The following is a 23,196-nucleotide window of genomic DNA, read 5'->3' as shown; positions in this document are numbered from 1 at the left end:
TGAAGCATAATAATCATCGGAATTGGACCCGCCACCTCAGCCTCACAGACGCTCTTACAGACCCGTCCTAGGAATCACTGATCTGTGTTCAGCTTCTGTCTCAATCAGATCTGAATTAGAGACTGACAGACAAGATTTCAGATGGGTAGATTTAAAGAGATGATCAAATAAATGTAGAATTTCCAGGGAACTGGAATGCCCTGTGAATTACCAGCCACCTAGAGGAGGCAAATCTTTGCGCCGTTTAATCTTTAGTTTATGTCTTCATTGAGCTTCGTTAAAAAGAGAAGTTCTGGGATTTCAGCATGCAAGGTCAATAGAAAAATCTACTGTATTTTCATATATTAGAAGGATTAGAAAATAAGAAAATGAAATTCTATTTACAACAGCATCAAAACATCAGATACTCAGAAATAAACTGAGTGAAAGGTGTGCGTGACTTTATACTGAAAACTATGAAATACTGCTCGGAAAAACTGAAGAGGACTTAAACAGCTTAAATGAGGACTTTAAAATGCTGTGTTCCAGGACTGGAAGATTTACTGTTGTTTAAGAATCAGTTACGCCCCAACTGAACTATAGATTCAGTGCAATCCCAGTCAGAACCTACTGAGGTTTACTGAAATTCTCAGAAGCTTCGAGAAGGCCTGTTTATAAAAGCTTTCTCACTTTAGTTTCACGTTACTGAAATTCTCAATTAGGAAAACTACTCTTATTTGTCATTTTATTAGATTATCTTGGGAGAGTTTTTTTTTTCACTTTGGTAAACAGAGTTCATGCCAGGTGATCATGTCATGGTTTTGAAGAAATTTGCTACATTTGGAAATATATTGTGCACAGTTGCTCAATTCAACTAACCTTTCAGGCCATTCTAGTTTCTTTTGGAAATGCACACACCTGAGTTTTCAAAACTGCCTCTTCCTGTGAACAGATGAGCTTTTCCCTTTGGTCTGGTCATACAGCTCAGCTTTGCAGAATTTTATTAAAAAATACAATGAAGTCAGCAAACTACTCTTCCATCTTCTTTGTCCATGTCAATATCGTATACACACTTAGAATCTAGAAGCTTGGAGTTTATCTGTATAATTAGACACTTTTCCACGGCAGGGTAAAAAATCTTAGTCTGATACCACTGAGTGCCCCAAACCTTCCTGTGTCCTAGTAACTCACCATCAGATCAATAGTGCTGGAAATGACAGAGACTTTGTTCATGGAAACTATTTGCTACATTTTTCACGGTGAGAACCAAAGATTTGCAAGTATTAATCACGATGTAAAAAAATAGATAGACAACAAATTTCTTCTGAATAGCACAGGGAACTATATTCAATATCTTGTAATAACCTTTAATGAAAAAGAATATGAAAAGGAATGTATGTATGCATATGCATGACTGGGACATTGTGCTGTGCACCAGAAATTGAGACATTGTAACTGACTGTTCTTCAATTTTTAAAAGTCAGTTAATTTGTTTGCAGTTATAGAAGTGAAAAATGTACTGCTGTGGTGGCTACTTCTACTTTGCTACCAGTTGTTTGGTTTCTGTGTACAATTAACTTTTCTTAGTAGGCGAAATAATTTTGTGAGTACAGTATGTCAAATGCAGGCAGTTCTTCACCTGCTACAACATTTAAGTATACTTAGGTTTTCACTTGTTATTATTGATGATTGAAACATACAAACCTCAACCATTAAAGGCTAAGAGCAGCAGCTGTCATTCCTGAGCTGCTCCCATGTGCAGCTACGATGCTGTTTATTGAGCTGTTTATAAAGATTTTGCTAGGCTAAATCTTTTGTCTATAAAAGCTCATTTACTCCTTATTAGAATCTTATATGAGTGTACATCATGCAAGGAAAACGGCTAAGAGTCAAGGCTAACTGTGTAAGAAGTCACCTGGTCTGTGAGAGAACAGTTGGGATCTGACCCTCAGTTGGTCTCACCCCCAAAGCTCAGTGGTCCTCCTTCATATGGCATCACTTCAAATAATAGTAACATTGAAAGCACCAGCCATGCTATTTTATTATAGGAAATACAAAGACAGATTGCAGTGAGAATCTCTTTTTTTTTGTAAGAAGCATCAGCAGCCTGTCCAGGATAAGCTCAATATAGACCTTCCGCTCTCTCTTCTTTAAGCAGATGACTCTCACAGCTCTCTCTCTTGCTCTGACATTTCTCCCAAGCTGCTGGACATCTGTCCTTCAAGTGTTTTCCAGCTCCTCAGATTCAGAATGTCACCAGCGGAGCACACTGTCTTTCCGCTCACATTTCTTCATTCCCTGATGTCTTTCCGCCAGTGGCCCCACAATCCTCCAGCCACTCAGGTGCAAATCCTGCTGGTCATTCTGACATTTCTCCCTTGCCAGGTTCTGTTGACCCTTCTTTCAAACTTTCCCTGTCTTAATTACATTCTGTTGAAATGATTCAGTTCTTGGGTATTCCCAAGGAATAAACATCGAGTTTCTTTCCTCTATTTTTCATGGAAAGGTTATGGAAAGGTCTAGTTTTTCCTCGCACTTTATAAACTACTTTATATAACTGAGCAATAATTTTGAGACACTAGATTTTTCATTAATGAGGAAAGAAAAAGGTGGTGTGGCCATAGGGTTGTGGGCATGGAGTGCGGGTGGGGGCAAAGGAGGTGGGGATTGGGAATTGCAGGAGGAGCTGTGATCTGGACTTGGTGGGCGTGGACTTCCATTTCTCTAAAGCTTGAATCTGACACCCCTTCCTTGTCGACCTTGCTGTATCAAACAGGGGTGTTCTGTGAAAGCAAATGGCCTCAGTGATACATTTTCTTTCATTTTCCACCAGTTTATATTGAGTATTCTGGTAAGTGTCAGGCCCATTGCATTCTCCTTCCCACAGATAAATTGCATCATTTTGGTCATTTCCGATCTGACACAAATAATAAGCTGAAAGACAGCCCCCAGTTTCACTCTGTGGACAAGTTTTACATGGCTTCACCGTTCTTCAGCTCTGATTTGTTCGCTGTTTTCCAAGAACATCTATGCAAGCTGTATTGTGTTGGAAAAGCAATGTCTAGGAACACCGTTCCGGGTTCTGTTAGCCTCACCATTCATATTCATCGAGCAGAATATGAATGCCCCACTGGCAAAACAGGCAGAAAGACGTTCCCACCACTGCATATGGGGGAAGCGTGGCCAACAGATTCCTTCTCCAACTATGTTCTCTTGCTGCTTTATTTATGGACTTTGAAAATGCAGGTTGACTCCTGCAGTCACTCGTTGGCACCGTTCCCTTCCTGGTGGGGTCTGTGAGCTGTCACTTGATTCTTGGATAGAAAGCATTTATCCTTTCTTTGACAGCAAAATTTTTACTCTAGACCAGCAACAACTGCATTTAAAAAAAAAACAATTTTTGTTGAGCCTTTACAGCTGTAGAAGTTGGAAGGACAAGTGAAGGTCTTCCCTCTTTGGCTGCCTGTATTCATTTAGAAAAGTATTTAATATGCTTCTGCGTGGTTCTCTTTAATTGGAATCCGAGCTTGGGATTTTTAAGGCATGTTGCATTATCTGAACGTTTAAATAAATATTCAAAGTCCTATTTCATGTGAGTTCTTCCTTCCTCAAATCTTCTTTTCATTTTTCATTCTATGAGAGCTGTTGAGAGCATCCATAGAGACAGCAAAACTTGTTAAGCAAATTTAATGTAAATTACAGACTTTTTCAAAGAGCTGCGAAAGGGAAAAGGACTTTTTTTTACAACATAGACACGGAATGCACAAAATACTTCTGATAACTGAAATGCGGTTTTCAGGGCAGGAGGGACTGTCTGTTAAATATCCAACAGTTTCACCGAGGAATGAGTACGTTTTTTTGCCTAAAATCTGAAACTTCCCTCATAACAACAACTGTACATATTAAAATAGTTTGGATAATGAAGAAATCTGCTCAAACCAAGGAAAGAAACATTTACTAAGCCAAGTAAGGAACAGAAGTGAGCAGAGGAGACACAACAGGGGCATAGGAAGAGTGACTGTCTTCCTTTTTTTAAAAAAAAAAATCTCTGCCATTCCATCTGCTCCAGCTTTTGAATGAGCTCCTCTGGTCCGTCCTTCTGTCCGTCCGTGTTTGCCTTCTTGTCACATTTGAACGCTTCAGTGCTGCTTGTTAATACCTCCCTCACTGAATTTCCTTTTTTCCTTCCCTCCGCGGTCATCACTGAAATAGGACCCTAAAATATGCCTTTGACATGTACTGCCTTTTCTGTTTCCACGCAGTTACTTTTTAGACTTGGTTTTTGTTTTGTGGGCAAACGTGCATTTGTTGGAAAATTCTGAGTTTGGTCTGAAGACCATTCTCATCGTCTTCACTTGACGTGTTCTGGGTAGACGTGGAGGGGTGTCTGGAAACACCCCGTGTTCTCAGCTGAGGTGTGGGGGTCGGGGAGACTCAGCAGATGAGATGGGAAGACCGACTGGCCAGCAAGTAAGTGTTACTGCAAAGTTGTCGACACCCAGTCCACCCAAAGGCTGTATTAGAAACTTGTGAAGTTTTATCATCCACCTGTTTCTCTGTTGCTACTGATAATTCATGTTGTGACCAGACTTCATCATACTGAGCTAATCTAAGAACAAGTAATGAGCAAATGACTAGACTCCTTCAGTGTATGGGGAATAATTTAAGAAATCACACTGGGTTGGACTACCCTAGTAATTTTCCTCCAGTAAACTGCTTTCATTCAGATGCTGAAGGACAATTATAAATATGGAATTGCATTTTTATTTTCCACTTTAAAAAGTCAAGTTTTACACGTATTTCCACGGCTTGCTCTGTATGTGGGGAACGTTAATTTTCTGTAAGTCAGTATAGTTGGTTTCTCTGCATACTCTGTGTAGCATACATTTATTTCTGTCTGTCTCGCTGGTTTCATTTTCTTCCTCACTGCCCTGTTCGCAAGTGCTCCTGAAACGGCGTAGGCCACACCGTGATGAGCAGTTGGAAACCCAGCTGCAGTTCCTGTGAGTCAGCGCTGGGGGGCCCCCGGGGGTCACTCATTCCTGGGTCGCTACGGCGCTGCTGTCCCAGCCCCTGGTAGCTTGTCTTCTTTCCCACGTGTGGTTCTCTTGCTCTCTGTGCACCTGAGGCTGGGCCGGGCCCTGCGTCACCAACACCTACTCACCGGCCGGCTCGCCGTCCTCCTGATCCTCAGAACGGCTCCACCTGCTGGCTTACTAAGGGGAAACACCGCCTCGCGGTGGTGGTTAGCCTGGCGCTGTGCGGGACCTGCCCGAGCGCTGGTTTCCCCGTAACCGATGACCCAGCCCGCGGTCGGCTCCCCCTGCAACTGGCAGCCGCCTCCCCTCCCGCCGCGTCCTGCCTGCTGCCCGCCGTCCGCGGTGGGGTGTCGCTCCAGGACCCTTCGCCTCTGGCCCGTAAGACTCCCTGTCAGATAAACCCTTGATGTCTCTGTCCCTGTTTCTGGCTCTTTCTTTGGTCTCGAGGCTGGGCAAGTACAAGGCTCATGGGCCCACGGGGTGCAGCCCAACGCCCAGGGACAGGTTTCTCTCGAATATGTATTATTTGGTGAATGAAGAGTCCTTCCTAAAATTCCCAGTCACTCTTCCTTAGCAGCTAAACTTATTTCCAGACAACCTGTGCCGGTTCTGTTGAGTTAACCTTCGGTAGACAAGCTGTCTTTGCTTACTTTTATATGACCTCACTGTTGTAAAGGGGACACACATAAGATAATTTGGAAAATAAAGTCAAATAGCAGAAGATCACATATGATTCTATTTTCCAGAAACAACCAGAGTTCCCAGTCTGATTGACTTCCTTCCAGGTAACACACACACACACACACAGCACACAAGTTGTGCTTTTTGACTCAAGAGTTAAGTATTTACTCATTTTAATGCTAATTCTTTAAAAGGATCATTTTAATCATTGTTTATTATGTATATAATATTTATTTCACCCACTCTTTCACTTAATTTTAATTAAAAATTTTTTCCTTTTACTTTTTCTTTAATGACTTAAGTTACGTATCAATATGTTCATTGATTTGTGTATTTTCTTTTTTTTTTAAATTGAAGTATAGTTGTTTTCAATGGTGTGTTAATTTCTGGTGTACATCCTAGTGATTCAGTTTACATATATGCTCCTTTTCATATTCTTTTTCATTATAGATATTATTTCATTACAAGGTATTGAATATGGTTCCCTGTGCTGTACAGTAGGACCTCGTTTATCTATTTTATGTGCAGTAGTTAGAATCTGTAATCCCGAACTCCCACTTTATCCCTCCACCCTCACTTAATTTTTAAAGTATATTTTTGTTATTAAAAGTAACTGCTTAGCTGCACATTGAACATTATTATATGACTGGTTTGGGCTGATTATTTCCTTAAGATGGATTCCTAGTATGAAAATCATTACACGAATTTATACCCCAACATTGATACATGTATTTCCAAATGTTTTTTTAAAAATGTCTTAATAATTGACTTTCTCACCTAGTAAATTAAATGATTTCCCATCAATTTGTTAGGAAAAATTAGTATCTTGTTTGAAACAGCTTTTCTTCAACTATCAGCAACACTGAACATTTTTGGTTTGTTTATTAATCATTTCTATTTCTTTGTGCATTTTCTGTTAGTGTGGCTTATGTTTTTAAAACACTGATCACAACTCTCAGGTCTTCATTTAAATTCTAGGGCTGTACAAAAAGGATTCCCACATTACATTTTGTAGGAAAACTCAGCCTCTTACTTAAGCACAGCTGTTTTTCTGAGTCTAGAAGTCTGGAGAGATCAGCATTCTCATTAAAAGCACTTGTCAGATGCTGGTGAGTCTCCACACTCAGTGTGGTTCCCTCACTTTGGGCATTGGAGATGATGAATGTGAAAGCCTCACAGAGATGCTTACAAGGTACTTCTTTGTCCACTTATTCTTATGTAACTGACTGTTTTAGGAAACTTTAATAGAAAAACTGGAATTTCTAGAACTGCAAAGCACTGATGTTCATACTGGTGAGTCTCATTCCAGTATATGACCTAAGGCATTTAAATATCTGAAAAGAGATAGAAAGTTAAATTCTTTCACGTCCTCCTTTGATCATCAGTGAGAAAATCAATATAAACAGGGACACATTTTCATATAAGAAAACACCAGACAGAGCTGAACACCCCAGCCCCAGGCTTCATACGCCCCTCAGCTCATGTTCCCTGGTGACTTACAATGTGGATTTCCCCTGCAGTGCAGGCGTGTGGGTTCTCTAGCTGTTGATTTGTTTATTTATCTTTTACTGAATTATAGCTGACTTAAAATGTTGTGTTAGTTTCTGAGGTACAGGATAGTGAACAAAACGGAAACAAACTCACAGACATAGAAAACAGATTTATGGTTGCCGAAAGGGAAAGGGGGAGGGAGGGATAAATTAGGAGTTCAGGATTTGCAGATACACACTACTGCATATAAAATAAATGAGGACCTAGTGTCTAGCACAGGGAACTATATTCAATAACTTATAACAGCCTATAATGAAAAAGAATGTGAAAAAATATATATCTTTTTTAAACAAATTGTGACGTATGGGCATCTTTACTGTCTCCGGACTTTAAGTCACTCAGTGTAGTCACTTATTTCCCCTCTTTTGCGCCACCCGTGTGTCTCCAGCTCATACAGACCACGTGCTCTGTGCGTGTAGTGACTGACCGACTGGCTGGTGAGCTATGCGAGGAGACCAGGCACTGATGCGTTTTTCAGCAGCAGTTACGTCACTGGCAGCCATCAGATGGCAGACTTGGGAGTTTATTTAAGCAAAGAGGAACCAGTAAGTTGAGAAACTCTTCTAGGGTGTTTTACTAAACATTTATCTTCCTTACCGGGAAAAAATTTTCAGATCTTTGACTCCTCCAAATCCTAGAAGAAAAGCACCAGTGCATGCAACTTTCACTGAGTTTTTTGTTCTGAGTCGGCTTCTGGAAGGATAATTTCCATCCAACCTGGTTTTGCTTCTTCAGGAGCTAAGTGTGAGGTGAGCAGCCGTGCATGCGACCAGGCAGCAGTGTGTCCACACAACCGCTTCACCATGATTCATGCCACGAGATACATTCTGAACATCACATAGAGGGACAGCCCATGATTTGAATCAGCCCTAAAGAGACCTCATGGTGGGGAGTGGAGAGGAGAGATGGGGGCGAGCGGAGGAGAAAGTGAGGCAGGCTGGGAACATTCCAGTGACCATCGCTTGCAGCTTCATAGCACTTTTTTTTTTAAGTTTGACACAGTCATTATTCTTTGGCATGGTTATTATAATTTTTTTGGTCCCCCTTCCCTGGCAATTGATTTGTTTATTTAACAGCTTTTTGGCGAAAAGCCATCAGGATGCTTTATCATTTGTGTAGCCTCTAAAAATTAAAATGTGTAGCCATCCTGGCAATGTTTTCATTTGAAAACTGTTTAATTTTTAGAATTATTTCTTGAACTGCTCTGTTCTTTTTCATAGTCTTTTCCCTCTAATTTTTAACTTTCCTCTCTCTTTTCTCCAACCTTTCCCACATTGAAAGGCTTGTGATAACGAGTATGTATGTATGTATGTACGTATGTATGTGTGTGTGTGTGTGTATGTATATCTGTCTGCAGCGTATATTTGCTCTGTTGTTTCTCAGCTGGACCTAAAGAAGCTTCTGAGTGTATTATAAAACTCTGATAGTTGAGCCATTTTTATTCTGAAGAGAGCCTTGCTCACATGGCAGACCCAAAGTGAACTGTTCCTGGACTCTGAGTGCTGTCCATCTGAGCTTTGTTGTATTTGATCTCAGGTTTGGTGTAAATACACTAGTTTTGGAAAATCTACCTAATGCTGTTCTGACTCAGTGATTGGAGTCAGTTCTTGTCGCGTTTTCTAACTTTCCAGGACTTTTCTTTGATGGGCTAGGAAATAGAACAAGCCCCCTCTCCTACGAACCAAGCAAACAGAACAGGCAGTGACAGTTGTTACTCTGTATCTGCTTTGCCGCCCTGCCTGCCTGCTGGTGATGGGAACTTGAAAATGAAGGAGTCTGGACTTCCTCCTGATCAAGGGACGTAGGTCCTGAGGTTCAACTGTGAGTTCTAACACCACAGGGCTCCTGCTAAGCCTCGCAAATCTGACTGCAGGATGCTTTGTATCAAGTTTAATCGTTAATTTAGAAGCAGTTTTTATTGCAGTTACTTTTATAAATCGATATTTTATTTACAAAATTACACAAAAATTTTCCCCCCGAAGTGGAAAACGGCAAACAAAAAGTCATCCAGTCTGTTGATTTATTTAGTGTGTGCTATGTTTCCTTCTGGTACATATTTAAAAATGTGTTTCATATGTTAGGTGTAAAAAAACCATTTATCATAATGTCCCTGCCACAGGTACTTTTTTGAATGAAGTGGAGTATAAGGGAAGTAGAATATAAAAAATCTAAAGAACTTTTCATGTTTTAACTGCTTGAATAATATGCCATCATTTATTAACAATTCTCTCATTGTTTGACTTTTAAAGTATTTCTAATCTTATTAACATACATGATGGTGTGACTGACATCTCCATGCATATGATTTTGTTCAAAATTAGAATAGAGTCCAACAAACTGAGTCACTGGATCAGAAAATATGGAAAAGTTGATAGGATGTGATACACTTTGTCAGATATCCACCCTAAAGGCCGATGAAAAGTGACATCGGCAGTGTGCGGCTACCAGTTTAACTCTCCCTTGGCAGTACTGGGAATTACCTTTATAAAAACAAGATTCGTTTGTGCTAATGTGTTAGGTAAAAATCATACCTCATTGTTTTCATTTGAGTTTGTTTGTTTATTAGTGAGAGGGAACATTTTTTGTCATTATTTACCAGATTTATGTTTCTGGTTTGTGAATAATTTCCCTTCCTTGAGATTGGGCAGCTCCTGAAAAGACGGGGCTAGAATGGTAGGCCTGCATGGCTTCAAATACAGGACTTCTTGCCGACAGATTTAGACGGAAGAGATTGGCGGGTGACTGCAAATTGTTTCCTGAAACAAGAGAGTGACCAGGTTTTTCTATATGAAACGTGGGAGCTTCAGTCAAGAGTTATAAATTGCAGTGACAGAGAGTGGTACCCAGGAGATACAAACTTTGCCATTAGGAAAGATAAGTGTTCTTTGATTAAAATACGCTTTAATGTCATTTTATATATGGTTTGTAATTTTCCCCGGTTTATCAGATGTTTAATCTGTATGTCAATGGGGTTTTTTCCTCCTTTGACAGAATCACTAATCCTTGTTTACTGAAAGTTCCTCTCTCTCGGAGAATGGTTTCACCAAAAGGATGTTGACAGAGATCCTAAAAGATTGCCCTCGGTGAGGATGACGGACATTTAATCATTGCTTGACATGACAGTTAAGCTCACAGAAGCAGGGGCTCTTATAGACAGAACAAGGACTTCCTACACCAGATTAGCGACATTTTGTGACACCTTAAAATTTTTCCTTTCTTGATCACTTCTGTATCTCAAGCTCCTAGGATGGTACTTGACATGTAATAGGCTCTCAAAAATAGATGCTAAATTGGATGACTCAACATAAGCTTCCATTATTTTTATCCCTGGATGTCAAGAATTTTTCTATTCTTCACTTCATTATTCTCCTTTGATTATGTGCTTTTATCAGGATATAATATTCTGATATAATAATAATAATAATAATAATAATAATAATAATAATAATAATAATAATAATAATAATAATAATAATTTCTACAATGTGCCAGGTAGTGTTCTAAGGGCATTGCATGCATTTTGTGATTTGATCCTCACAACCACCCTGTGGTGTTGGTACCAGTGTTAACCCTGCCAGCATCTAAGCACTACTAGAGCAAGCACTTGCCCTCTCTTGCTCATTGCTATATCTCCATGCTTAGTAAGTATTAGCAGAATGAATGAATAAATTTTTTTTTCACTTAAGAGGAAACTGATGCCTGTTATTCATCAACAAACCCAGAAGAGGCTCCAGGTCTAGCCCTAAACTTTCTATGCCTAATCTCAACCTTTGCACACATTTTTAATCTAATCTTTATCTTAAACTAGGGATGTAATCAGAAGTTTTGGCTTAAGTCGAAAAACGTTTGCTATTTGTAATCTCAATTGTCTTTGATGGAGCGTGGCTTCAACTATTATCCTTTTATTATTAAAATACAGTTGAGGTGCAATATTATGTGAGTTTCAGGTACGAGATAGTGATCTGACATTCACATATGTTATGAAATGATCCCACCGAAGGGCTAGTAGCCGCCTGTCCCCACACAGAGTTATTGCAGTGTTACTGACCATGTTCCTTATGCTGCCTGTTACGTCCCTGTGACTGACTTGTCACCTAGCCCGGGTTGGACCTCTTAATCCTCTTCCCCTGTTTTGCTCACCTCCCCATTCCCTCCCTTCTGGCACCCACCTGTTCGTGCCATATGTATACCAGTCTTCTTTCATTTTGTTCTGTATGGTTTGTTTTCTGATTCCGCACAGAGTGAGATCATGTGGTATTTGTATTTCTCTGACTTATTTCGCTCAGCATGATACCCTCCAGGTCCATTCATGATGTTGCAAATGGTGATTTCATGATTTTATTTATTTGCACCCTCTCTTTTTTCTTGATGAGTCTGACTAAAAGCTTCCCAATTCTGTTGATCTTTCAAAGAACCAGCTCTTAGTTTCATTGGTCTTTTCTATTTATTTTTTATTCTCTATTTCATTTTTTTTCTGCTCTAATTTTATTATTTCTTTCCTTCTGCTAACTTTGGATTTCGTTTGTTTTTCTTTTTCTAGTTCCTCTAGGTGCAAGGGCAGGTTGTTCATTTGAGATCTTTCTTGTTTCTTGAGGGAGTCTTGTGTCACTAGGAAGCTCCTCCTAGAACTGCTTTTGCTGTGTCCTGTAGAAGTTGGATCTTTGTGTTTCCATTTTCATTTGTCTCCGGATGTTTTTGATTTCCTCTTTGATTTCTTCAGAGACCCACTGGTTGTTTAGTAGCATATTGTTTAGCTTCCATGTGTTTGTGTTTTTTGTTTGTTTGTTTGTTTTTGCAGTTTTTTCCTTGAATTGATTTCTAGTCTCATGGCATTGTGGTTAGAAAAGACACTGATGTGAGTCAATTTTCTTAAATTTATTGAGACTTGTTTTGTGGCCTAGCATGTGATCTATCCTAGAGAATGTTCCATGTGCACTTGAAAAGAATGTGTATTCTATTGCTTTTGGATGGAATGTTGACATTTTCCTCATGTAACAAAAAATCTGGAGCTGATTTCATCAGAAACTTTGCAGGCCAGAGGGAGTGACTTAACAGATATTATTAAGTCAACCTGGTCTAATGTGTCCTTTAAGGCCGATGTTTTCTGTCTGGATTATCTGCGCATTGATGTAAGTGGGGTATTAAAGTCCCCAGTTACTATTGTGTTATGGTCAGTTCCTCCCTTCATGTTTTAAAATATTTGCTATATACATTTAGGTGATCCTATGTTGGGTGCATGTATACTTCCAACTGTTATATCCTCTGTGGAGTAATCCCTTTGTCATTATGTAATGTACTTGTCTTATTATAGTCTTGGTTTTAAAGTCTACTTTGTCTGATACAAGCATTGCTACCCCAGCTTTCTGTTTCCGTGTGGATGGAATGCTTTTTCCATAACCTTACTTTCAGTCTATGTGTGTCTCTAGATCTGAAGTGAGACTCTTATAGGCAGCATATGTAAGGCAGCTCTTGTTTTTCATCCATTCAGCCACTCTGTGTCTTTCGATTGGACCATTTAGCCTATTTACATTTAAAGTAATGATTAATAGGTATGGACTTACTGTCATTTTATTAATTGTTTTTGTAGCTCCTCTTTGTTCCTTTCTTCTTTTTTAAAAAAAACATTTTTTATTGGTTTATAATCATTTTACAATGTTCTGTCAAATTCTAGTGTTCAGCACAATTTTTCAGTCATACGTGGACATATACACATTCATTGTCACATTTTTTTCTCTGTGAGCTACCATAACATTTTGTGTATATTTCCCTGTGCTGTACAGTATAATCTTGTTTATCTATTCTACAATTTTGAAATTCCAGTCTGTTCCTTTCTTCTTATTTACTCCCTTCCCTTGTGATTTGATGACTATCTTTAGTGCTATGTTTGGATTTTGGATTTCTTTTGTGTGTTTGTGTGTGTGTGTGTGTGTGTGTGTGTGTGTGTGTCTGTCTACTTTAGATTTTTGGTTTGTGGTTACCATGAGGTTTATACACAGCAACCTAAATATTTCATGATTATTTTAAGTTGATGGTCTCAAGTTCAAACACCTGCATTAAATATCACCCTCCACGTTGACTGTGATTTACACTGTATTTTACATATTTTTGTACATTCATTAACTACTTTTTGTGGATAAAGATGCATATACTAATTTTATCTTTTAACTTTCCTACTAGGTTTGTAAATGGTTGCTCTACCACCTTTACTGTATATTTGCCAAAAATATTTTCCTTTCATTATTTTCATATTTCTAATTATAGTTTTTTCTTTTCTGCCTAGATAAGTCATTTTAACGTTTCTTGTGTAGCTGGTCTATTGGTACTGAACACTTTTAGCTTTTGTCTGTAAAACTCCGTATCTCTTCTTCTAAATGATAGTCTCGCTGGGTAGAGTATTCTGGGTTACAGGTCTTTTTGTTTCATTACTTGGAATGTATCATTGTCACTCCCTCTGGCCTGCAAAGTTTCTGTTGAAATCACCTCCAGATTTTTTGCTACATGAGGAAAATAAACTCTATCTAGTTCAAACCACTGTTGGTTGGATTTTCCATTGCTTAGGTTTGAATAAATTCCAAATGATACCTTGCATAGTAGAGAATAATGGCTTGAAATAAAGGAGTGATAACACAGGTGGGGGGCACTGAGAAGAAGACTTCAGATTTGAGAGTCATTTCTAACCAGCACTGAGAGTGATTGGTTTGGTCAGGTGAGGTGAATTTGACCCACAGTGGGCTGGATGGGGCATTAGGAGGGCACCGTCCACCCTATGGGAGAGCGAGCAGAATGCTTCCACATGGTGACACATGACCGTAACTGGTCCAGTCTACCTCTTCAGTGTATCAGATGATTGCTCATCCTGGCATCTGGCCAAAACCAGAGCTTTACTGAGAAAATGCCTGACTCTATTCACAGGTACTTTCGTGCCAGATTTAGAATTCAATTGTAGTTTTGGTATAGGTAAAAAAAATTTTTAATCACCTCACATTGGTCAGAATGGCCATCATCAAAATGTCTACTAATAATAGATGCTGGAGAGGCTGTGGAGAAAAGGGAACCCTCCTACACTGTTGGTGGCAATGTAACCTGGTGCAGCCACTATGGAAAACAGCATGGTGATTTCTCAAAAAACTAAAAATAGAGTTACCATACAATCCAGCAAATCCAGCCAAGACATGGAAATAACCCAAGTGCCCATCAATAGATGGTTGGCTTAGGAAGATATGGTATGTATGTGTGTGTGTGTATACACACACATACATATATGTGTATATATATATGGAATTTACTCAGCCATTAGAAGAGTGAAATATTGCCATTTGCAGCAACACAGATGGACCTAGAGATTATCATACTAAATGAAGTAAGTCAGCCAGAGAAAGTCAAATATTATATGATATTACTTATATGTAGAATCTAAAAAATAATGCAAATGAATATACAAAAGAGAAAGAGACTCACAGAAGGAAAATTAACTTATGGTTACCAAAGGGACAAGTGGAGGAGAGGAGGGATAAATTAGGTGTATGGGATTAATGGATACAGACTGCTAGATGGAACAGATAAGGAATAAGAATTTACTGTGTAGTACGGGGAAGTATATTCATTATATTGTAATAACCTATAATGAAAATAGGTTATTATTTCAGAAAATAGGTAAATATTTCAGAAAATAATCTGAAAAAAATATAAATACACACACACACAACTGAAGCCCTTTGCTGTATGACTGAAACTAACACAATATTGTAAATTAACTATACTTCAATAAAAATATTTTTTTATGTTTCCTGATATCTTACATTTTTTTTTTCACTTTCCTGTGTATATTCACACGTGAATTTTTACATCAACGTGCTGCTGAGAGAGAGAGAGAGAGTGAGAATGAGACGGGGTGGATGGAAGTAGGGAGGAGAGAGAGGAGACCCACTTGAGCTTTTTTAATGAAGTGGAGAGGTGATTTTTATTATGAGGTGTCTCAGTGGTATCAAGAGATATATTTGAGGGATTGCTTTTGAAAATTAAAAAAAAAATTCTGAAGTTCCGTCCCACTTTATAAATGCTTTTCTGAGAAGTACTGGAATAGGGAAGAACAAATCTGACTCCATATTGGATCTGTTTCTTTTACTTTAATCTTTGTGTTCTGTTGCTTTTGCTGCAAATTAATCACTAAAGGGGCGTTGCCTGTAGCTTAATGTAAGCATAATGGCTCATCTCCGGGAGCCCTGCCTTCCACGCCTGAGTGTTAAGCTAAAATTCCCTTGTAAAGCTCACAGGAGACATCCTGACCAGCCCCACCTGTGAATGGCTGCAGGAAGAAATTAACACATCCTCTCTAGAAACTGGCGGGAACCAGGAAATATTTGCAACAACTCAGTACCTTATTTACTTTACCTCCTCACCTCCCCCCTCTTTGCTCTCTAAAAAAAAAAAAAAAAAAAAAAAAAAAAACTAGCATACAAACCCAGGCAAGATGTTTCTTTGGGACACTAGTTCCCCATCTTCTCAGCCCGCTGGCTTTCTGAGTAAAGTTGCTATTCCTTGCTCCAACACCTCCTCTCTCCATTGACTGACCTGTCCTGGGCCGAGCAGAATAACCTTGGACTCAGTAACACGATGACTTTGCCATTGTTATTTGTTGCTCATATGTCCCTATCAGATCTGTTTACTTCAGGTCATACTCAAGTTTCATTTCAGAAATGCTCCTCCCTTTTGGAGGGGTTTCTGTACAAATAAACATGGACTGTGATGCTGTGATGGTGCTGCTTGCCATTGTGGTGGGGAGACTGATGAAAACATTAGAAGGCTGAATCCATTTAAGACAAAGATTTCTCACACAAATGGGGTTTGGTTCACACCTTGCTGGGTATCCGAAAGACAGGCTGGTCGCCTTGTCAGAAAGGAGCCACGTCCATTCATCAGGACTCTGTTCTTGCGGGACTGAAAGCGAATGAGGGAGTCACGATTTCAGAAAAAGAAGAATAGCTTCCTGCCACCTCCGTCACCATATTTGTGTTACTAAGCAACAAAATTCTCCTGTTTAGCGAAGCCCTAACGATGCTGGCAGTGTCGTCTTGGAGAAAGGCTCAATACAACTTCATTATCCCACCGCCGGAGCTGCCTGTGCAGTGCCTGATTAGGGTTAATGAGAAGTAGACTGAGTGCTGTTTGGTGCACCTGCAGCTAAAAAACCCAAATAAAGTATCGATTTGGATGAACATAATGACGGTCATTTAGTGTGTTTATCTACTCACAGCATTCATGTGGGCTGACAAAGGATTAGGTAAGGCCCATTGCTAAACGCGCCCAAGAATTGTGGAGCCTTAATGATTCTGTCCCGCCAGGTCGCTCCGACACAAGAATTGTGACAGTGGCTGTTACCAACTCTGTTGACATCTGGTTAGGGTCTTTCTCTGAGACTCTGAAGAAGAGCTGAAGACTGAAATCACCTGATGGTTTCCAGATGTCTTTTGAAACTTGAAAAACTTCTTTCCTGTATCAAGATTTCTGTTACTTCTGCAGAAAGTCCAATTTTAATGCTTGAGAGAGTTTGGTTCTTCTTTCCTGGTTTTCATGCTGAGACGTTGCTCCCTCTGCTGCAGATTCTCTTCCCTTCTTTCATTTTTTCCACCCTTCTCCCCCCACCCCTGCCCCGTCTTCCGAGTATGTGGTTTCCTAAGGGTTATCACTGTGCAGCAGATGCTAAAGGAAGATGTGCGGTAAATAAAATCCATGCTGCTCTCGGGTCAGAGTCTTCTCAGGTGTGATGAGGGATTAATTTAAGTGATATCTGTGCCATATAGCATTTTAAACTCACATAGTGATTTAGAAGTCTGCTTCCATTTGTCAAACTATCACCCCATCCTTTTCACTCACCTCTCTTACTGCGTGTATTTTCACGACGCCTGAATGTGGAGACACAAGGGAGAAATATTTAGTATTTGCTTCTGCTATTTCTGCAGTGATGGGCAACATTTGGAGCATACAGCACTAGATAATTCTAATTCTATTACAATTAAAATTAAAATAAAAAAGATAGATAATAATAAGCAAGCACATAACTTCTTTAGCGATACAGGATGGAGTAAGTGGAGGTATATTCCAGTTGAGATTGGCTGGTGGTGAGAGGTGAAGTCCTTTTTTGGTTCCTTGCCAGAAAGGAGGGACACACTGAGCCTGGTCGTTCAGATCCTACATGACTGTCTACACCTTCAGTCAGTCTGATAGGAAATTAATATGATCAGCCATTTAAATTTCTGTTTGTAGTGACTTGACAGTTTTCATTTTCAATATTCTTCTGGTACTCCAGAGGGAAAAACCTCTTGACAAATTCTGTTTGTTTATAGCACCCATGAATTACATAAAGTGTGTCTTGAATCTATGAACTGGACAAACTTCTCAAGCCACCCCCCGCCCACTTCCTGAGTCAAGAATGCTATTCTATTTATGTATTTTTAATTTATTTTTGTTTACAAATATGTACTAATTGTTTCTAAAAACAGATTAGATCTTTAGCTTTTAAAATTTACATAGTTATCAAAGGAATAAAGCTAACTTCAAAATAAGAATCAACAGAATGTGGTAATCTAATCATAAAGGACAGTCACATGTGCTTACGCATATTCAAGAAATCAAAATAATAGTTCATTTGTGTCTATTATTATTATTATTATTATTTAGTTTCCTCATATAAATGATGTCATTTATTCTACTCTATTCTGTTTATCTTTAATTTTTATGTTTTTATTGAAGTTATGTCAGTTACAGTGTGTCAGTTTCTGGTGCACAGCACAATGTCCCAGTCATGCATATACATACATATATTTGTTTTCATATTCTTTTTCATTAAAGGTTATTACAAGACATTGAATATAGTTCCCTGTGCTATACAGAAGAAACTTGCTTTTTTAAATCTATTTTTATATATAGTGGTTAACATTTGCAAATCTCAAACTCTAAATTTATCCCTTCCCACCCACTTTCCCCGGTAACCCTAAGATTGTTTACATTGTCTGCGAGTCTGTTTCTGTTTCTGTAATGCTGGTCTGGTTGTCCCCTTAGAGGCTGTGAAATCTTCGTAACAGTTTGTTCTGGTAGCTCAAAGGAAAGAATACAGTTTGTTTTTTAAATTGGTGCCTGATGTGGGGCTACGTGCATTTATGTATAGTGTTTTAATTACTTTCTACTTATGAAAGTGTCATTTTCTCCGTTTTACAGTTGAGAACATTGAGGGTCAGAGGAATAGTCTAATTGGTTCTAGGTTGCCTAACTGAATCAAGCACAAGGCACAGGTTGAAACCCAGGCTTTAAAACATTTTGCGAATATGTCTGCATTTTGTAAATTCGTGCTTGGGTCTGAGTTTCTGGCATACAGACAGACCGGATTCATTTTGAATACATCTCCTTTTCCATGAAAGCAGAGAGAGCTAATTTGAGTGCTGGTTTCTTTTCTGAACTGTGCTCCGCCATACTTTAAATGTATATATTATTAAGCAATTACACAAAAATTAGCCCACAAGGGTATCTCCTTTTGATGCCTTTCAAAGGAGCAAATTCTGGCCATTTGTCCGTTAGGGTGTTCCAATTTAAACTTCATATAAATTAGAGAGTGCTTTCACTGAGTTGCTAATTTTGAAACACTTTACATATGTGATTGCCTTAATTGTGTAGAAATCCATCTTTTAAAGAAGAGTCTCTAATTCCTAAAACTTAGAATCTGCAGCAGCAGTAAAAGATGGTGTTTCTCGAAATGCTCATCAGATTCTTAAGCCCTGATGACTCTGATTCTGATGCATCAGTAGGTATCACTCAGCAAACCTGACTCGTCGACTTCAAAAATGTATATGGGAGTCCTTTGATAGGTGACTGTTTTCCCATATTTGCAGACGAGTGTTTTAAAATTTAAGGCTTATTTTTGGTAGTTCTTTTTCATTTTTACAATTATGGTATAACAATATATAAACTAGTAAATGTTTACTTAGCAGAAATAAAATACCAACTTCACTTTTCGTTAAATTGTGAGTCATCATGATGGAGAAGTAGATTCTCTGTAAATATCTGCAAATTAGAGCTGCAGTTACTCAGTTGCTAATAGGCTGTGATCTTTCTTCCCAACCAAAATTTGAATAGATGCATATAAAACGTGAGTTTTCATTTTGTGGATGTAAACATTCTTAGGATTCCACTCCAGCAATGTTGCTTACATTTGTAATCTTGGAACTGTGGCTGTATGTACTTACAGGCTGTCACAGCCAAGAGACTGGTGACATTCATTTCTTGCTATGAACCAGCAAATCAATCTTTGGAACAGAAATGGAGGAACATGTACACGTAGACAGAGAGACGCACCCAGCCTCTAGAGGAGACTCTGCTGTTATTTCTTTGTCTTTTAGGGCAAGGGTATCTCCAAGGGCTTTTTTGCTTGTAGGTATATTCTTGGGGGTCTTTTGTGAGTTTTTGGAAAATGTATTAATTTTCCAAGTCAGCAGGATCTCATTTAGTGAGAAAATAGCTTTATGGCCTTAGAGTTAGGAAACCTTTTACTCTCCAAGGCTTCATATATTCGATTCCAGCGTCTGTGTGTTGCGTCCGTGCATGTTACGCGGTGGTGGTGGTGCTGACTATTGCCTTAGTGGTCTGGTATATTGTATTTCATTCAGCTGGGACTTTCATAGGTGTATAAACTCTACAATAAGCATTCCTTTTTATTTCCCACCTAACAACCCATCAGTTGATGCTCATCTGGCATCTTTACTGATCCTCTGCAACTCTCTAGGATTCATTTTGCCCAGTATATGCTGTAGCGTATATGGATTGGCTTGACATATTGAACACCTGATGTTCATTTACTAGGAAACGGCCTTTGATCCAATTTAATGAGGATCAAATTCGAGTCAGGTGTAGTAAATAGCACTTTCCTCCTGTTGCCATGAATATTTAAGTGCCTCACACTGGTATAAATCTGACGTTAGTGTTATTGGACTATTTCAGAAAATGGCTTAAAATTATAAAGTGTTTGGGATAAGGTTTATTTTGGCTACTAAAAATTAAACAGCACTGAATTTCATGTAGCTTAGTGATATATTTTCACATAATGGGTCATTAATGTTTAATGCTGGTAGGATATCATTTGTGCTAAGACCCAAGGATTTAATTATTAAAGGTATTAATATATGGCAGCATCCACAAAACATAGCATTTGGTGTCTACTTAAAACTATGATTTTGTAATCACTTTTATCAGCAGATATTTATTAGATGAATTTTAATATATGAAGATAAACAGCATATGAAAAATTAAATGAACTCAAAGCATTAATCCTATTCAGGACATTTATGAAATAATTATGAAAGACTTAAAAGATAGTACACTTAATTTTCTTAAGTTCCCTTTTCTATAGTGAGACTGATTAAAATATATACACTTGCAAAATGCAAAAACCATGGCAAAATGTCAAAGGTCATACAAATAAAAAATTATTTGAAAGAGAAGTAGGCATAGCAAAATGTAACCTCTGGTTTGGTAAGTCTAAGTCAATTTGAAATCCATGTTCCTCGATGTGGTACAGAAAAGAAAGTTAAGTGTAGGGAAGACTTCTGAGGGGCCAGGTCATGGGTCCAGGAAACTAATTATCCATAAAAAATCATGGGCCAGCTTATGAGAGTGAGCAAAGGTCACCAAGAGGGGCTGTTGGGAACTTGTGGCTGGAAAAAATACTACTCAAAGTGCCAGTCTTCCAGGAGCTAAGGAGCTTATGTCAGAATGTGATTCGATACATTGTTTCCTTCATCGAGAAAGTCTTAGTGTCTTAGTGTCAAAAATGTCATTTGAACTGCTCTGTGACATCAGTGGTGCAAGCTCCTTATCTTGTCATGGGCCTGGTTTTGGAGGACCAGCAGCTGGTCCATGAGCCAGACTTTGAGTGGCATTGGCCTAAAGCCAGTTCCTCAGCCCAGGCACTACTGGCATCTTGGACTAGTCCAAGATGCCTTGCAGTGTGGGCTGTCTTGTGTACAGTGTGGGTAGGGTTGTTACTAGTATTCTTAGCCCTCTACTCACTAGCTACCACCAGTACCTCCCCCAGTTAGCTGTGACAATCAGAAACATCTCCACAAGACCTGCACTCCAAAAACTATAAGACACTGATGACAGAAACGGAAGATGACACAAAGAGATAGAAAGGTAATACCATGTTCTTGGACTTGAAGAATCAGTATTGCTAAAATGACCATACTACCCAAAGCAATCTATGCATTCAGTGTGATTGCTATCAAATTACCAAAGGCATTTTTCACACAACTAGAACAAAACATTTTAAAAATTGTGTGGAAACACAAAAGAGCCTGAATAGCCAAAACAATCTTGAGAAAGAAGAATGGAGCTGGAAGAATCATGCTCCCTGACTTCAGACTAAACTACAAAGCTACGGTCATCAAAACAGTATCGTACTGGTACAAAAACAGACACATAGATCAGTGGAACTGGATAGAAAGTCCAGAAGTAAACTCACACACTTATGGTCAAATGAATTTATGACAAAAGAGGAAAAGATATACAAGGGAGAAAAGACAGTCTCTTCAATAAGTGGTGCTGTAAGAAACTGGACAGCTACATGGAGAAGAATAAACTTAGAGCATTCTCTAACACCATAAACCAAGACCAACTCAAAATGGATTAAAGACCTAAATGTAAGACCTGATACTATAAAACTGGAGGAAAACATACGCAGAACACTCTTTGACATGAATCACAGCAAGATTTTTTTGGTCTGTCTCCTACAGTAATGGAAATAAAAGCAAAAATAAACAAATGGGACCTACTAAAATTTGAAAGCTTTTTGTGCAGCAAAGGAAACCATAAATAAAACAAAAGGACAACCTACAGAATGGGAGAAAATATTGGTAAATGATGCACCAACAAGGGATTAATTTCCAAAATATAAAAAAAGCTTATACAGCTCAGTGTACTAAAGAAAAACTCAACCAAAAAATGGGCTGGAGAAATAGACCTTTCTCCAGAGAAGACATTCAGATGGCCAACAGGCACATGAAAATATGCTCAACATCGCTAATTATTAGAGAAATGCAAATCAAAACTAAATGAGGTATCAGCTCACACTAATCAGAATGGCCGTCATCAAAAAGTCTACAAAAAATAAATGCTGGAGAGGATGTGGAGACAAGGGAACCCTCCTACACTGTTGGTGGGAATGTAAATGGGTGCAGCCACTATGGAGAACAGTATGGAAGTTCCTTACAAAACTAAAAATAGAGTTCCCATATGATCCAGCAATCCCACTCCTGGGCCTATATCTGGAAAAGCCAAAAACTCCAGTTCCGAAAGACACATGCACCCCTGTGCTCATAGCAGCACTATTTACAGTGGCCGAGAGACATGGAAGCAACTAAATGTTCATTGACAGATGACTGGATAAAGAAGATGTGGTATATTTATACAATGGAATACTAGTCAGCTGTAAAAAGAATGAAATAATGCCATTTGCAGCAACATGGATTGGCATAGAGATTATCATAATAAGAGAAGTAAGTCAGAGAAAGATAAATATCATATGAAATCACTCATATGTGACTTCTAAAAACTTGATGCAAATAAACTTACTTACAAAATAGAAATAGACTCACAGACATAGAAAACAAACTTATGGTCACCAAAGGGGAAAGAGAAGGATAAACTAGGAGTTTGGGATTAACAGACACACACTACTATATATAAAATAGATAAACAATGAGGACCTAGTATAGCACAGGGAACTGTTTTCAGTATCTTGTAATAACCTATAATGGAAAATATTCTGAAAAAGCATACACGCATATGCATAACTGAATCATTCTGAATCATACTTGAAACATTGTACATAACTACACTTCAATAAAAAAAAAAGGGAAGAAAACAAAACAAAACAAAAATGTCTCTGAAGACGGCCGGTGTC

At 38.7% G+C, this 23,196-nt stretch overlaps 1 protein-coding gene across 4 annotated transcripts in view; it reads right to left on the bottom strand.

The window, feature by feature from the left end:
- GALNTL6 (polypeptide N-acetylgalactosaminyltransferase like 6) overlaps positions 1-23,196 on the bottom strand; it is an 803,528-nt gene that overhangs the window by 171,427 nt on the left and 608,905 nt on the right. The gene's annotated exons all lie outside the window — the stretch shown is intronic.

Source organism: Camelus ferus, chromosome 31 (assembly GCF_009834535.1).
Source record: "Camelus ferus isolate YT-003-E chromosome 31, BCGSAC_Cfer_1.0, whole genome shotgun sequence".
Lineage (NCBI taxonomy): Eukaryota > Metazoa > Chordata > Mammalia > Artiodactyla > Camelidae > Camelus > Camelus ferus.
The sequence above is the reverse complement of the archived record's forward strand: the minus strand, read 5'-3'. Positions and strand labels throughout refer to the sequence as shown.